Raw genomic sequence first — 2971 nt, 5'->3', positions numbered from 1 at the left:
GCAAACCAAACCTATGTGGCTCTTGTTTTACCTCTATGGTGGACGTGGAAGAATACTTTGACAGGGCCCTGAGCTGGCAAGGTTTTGGGAAAATGGAAAGTCTATCATATTAACTCATGAGAATGTGAACAGTTGAAATTGCATATAAAAAAGGTGAATGCACCTGCCCTTAATCTAGCAATTCCCCCTGTAGTAATTTACCACCTATCTTTATTTACCTAATATAAAATAACACATGCAATAAAACATATGTTGCAACATCAATGCCAAAGTCTAGGAAAAAATTTAAACTCCCTGTGTCAGATATTGACATGGTACAACTTGGGAAATACATCCAAAAGAATACAGTACAGTCCCTAAAATGAAAGGAAATCTCCTGTATGTACTAACATCAGAAATTTGTCAAGATCTGTCATAAGTTCGGCGCCTGTGGCTCAAGGAGTAGGGCGCCGGTCCCATATGCCAGAGGTGGCAGGTTCAAACCTAGCCCTGGCCAAAATAAAAAAAAAAAAAAAAAAAAAGAAGATGCAGAAAGTATGATGATTACTATGACTGAATTTAGAAAACAATGAAGATACGCATATATTAGTAATTCCCTATGGGTAAAGATATAATAAATAAACCAATATCCACAGTCACAACAGATGGGACCTGAATAGTTGCAGTGAGATGAGAGGGGACAGCTATCTCCAAATCACATACGCTTCTGTGCCTTTCATACAGAAGAGGGCACCTCATGTATGTAATGAAGCCACAGCTGGTGATATGTGGTGGGCTTTGTGCTTGGAACTAAAGGTGGTGAAGGATTCCAAGCACCTGTGATCCAGATGGTCTAGGTGATCAATCTCACAATTACATAAAAAGATCAAACACGACTAAATATAATCACTAAAATTAAAAAGGGTGTAGTCAGTCATGGATGGGAGAGTTCCCACAACAGGATGAAAGTGATGAATACTACCAGAAATAGCGTAAGTCAGCTCAGTGAGCAAAGTCTGCTCATCAGAACAGGGGCTAAAAGGACAAAAGACAAGTACCCTAATTTTATTTTCATTCAGTGAGGACATAAAAATGTGTTCCCAAGTATTTATTATAGGACTTCTTTTCGGCTGTCTGGTGCTTAAGATTTGCAGCTGGAATGAGCTTTCTGTAACACTGCAAGCTGGGGATATTCTCTTTCCTATGTGGGCTTTTCCACAGGGACACAGACTCCTTAAAACAATCCTGCTTCCCCATGCTAGATCCTTTATTTGCCAACTGCCAATAAGCTGTCCTGTTTCCTGACTTTCAAGACTAGATAAGGGGACCTTCTCTGTATTGTCATGGAACCACATTGTCAATGCTACCATAGAATTTTTATGATTGTGAAATTGAAGTGGCCCATTTACTTCTGTTTTTTACCTCTTGAACACTAGGTGTGGGTTCGTTAAATACATGAGGCTGCCCTCCACCAGGGCTCCAATTTGTCATATCCTCAGCATATTCTCCAATCTCTTAGGCTCTCAAAATAAAGGATGCAATTTTAGCACCTAGTGCAAGGGGGACTCAGTGAGTCAGTAAGGACAGGTACACTTGTTTCATCTGCCTCGCTGTTGCTTCTGAGAGATGGGACACCTGTGTGCTCTGCGTGGCTGCAGCTTCTCAGCCATGACACTTACCCAGGAAAGAAGTCACCACCATTTTGCTCCATGAATGATTATGATGTTTAAAATAATAAAGTGGCAGAGTGCAAACCTTTCTCTTTGAGCATAGGTCTTCCATCAATTCAGGCTACTCCTGCTGAAATATATGAGGATGAGACTTCACTGAAATTGACACCCACAGGCTGACACAGTGGAAGAATCTGCACAGTCTGCAGAGCCATGCTTTCCACAGTCTGCAGGCAGAGCCACAGTCTGCAGGCAGCAATGCTTTCCTTCCTTCCTTCCTTCCTTCCTTCCTTCCTTCCTTCCTTCCTTCCTTCCTTCCTTCCTTCCTTCCCTCCTTCCTTCTTCCCTCCGTCTATCCCTCCCTTCCTCCTTTCTTTCTTTCTTAGAAGAAAGACAGGAAAATTTATAACTTTGTCAGCAAAGGAGGAAAAATGTTAGACTGCTTGTCGCAATACTGTTTCTTGCGCATAAACAGAAACCCAGTGGGTTTATAAGGGAGGACCTATTGTCTGTCAAGTACAGTTAATGTCCTATCTCTGCTAGACAAAACTGTGCCCCCTGCCCACCTGGGAGGCCTACTCCCAGGTCAGCACCTCTGTCAGTCAGGATGGCACCAGGCCTCCTTCTGTAGGGGAAAAGAACAAAAGACATGTCCCTGCACCAGCCTACCACAGCCAGAGGCAGGGGTGCCTGAGTTTTAAAAAGACAGAAAACATTTTTGCAGTTTTTTTCAGGCCATTTTTCTGTGTTACATATTCCCTGCTCTCAATTTTATCCTTCCATATCTATAGGAAGAGAGTGACAAGGTCTCCACTACTTCCCCTGAATTGGGGCGATGTTTTCGATGGAAGGTTTGTACATATGAAGATGTCATTGTAAATCCTGTGGTACGACTGGGTGTGGTAGCTCACACCTGTATTCCCAGCACTCTGGGAGGCAGAGACAGTTGGATCGCCTGAGCTCACATGTTTGAGACCAGCCTGAGCAAGAGCGAGACCCTGTCTCTAAAAATAGCCTGGTGTTGTGGTGGGCTCCTGTAGTCCCAGCTACTTGGGAGGATGAGGCAAGAGGTTGCTTGAGTCCAAGAGTTTGAGAGTGCTATGAACTACGATACCACAGCACTCCACCAAGGGAGACAAAGTGAGAGTCTGTCTCAAAGAATAACCAAACTTGTAGCAGTATATTTACAACAACATATTACCAGGTGAAAAAGTCAAAAGCAACAACTATGACAACGAGGAATGACAAGGCGAGATGGACTGTCATCTTGTATAGAGTGTCGGATGCAGGGCTGAAATGGAAAGAAACATGGGACTAAGTGC

The sequence above is a fragment of the Nycticebus coucang genome, chromosome 5 (genome assembly GCF_027406575.1).
Source record: "Nycticebus coucang isolate mNycCou1 chromosome 5, mNycCou1.pri, whole genome shotgun sequence".
In the NCBI taxonomy this organism is placed as follows: domain Eukaryota; kingdom Metazoa; phylum Chordata; class Mammalia; order Primates; family Lorisidae; genus Nycticebus; species Nycticebus coucang.
Note: the sequence above shows the minus strand (reverse complement) of the source record.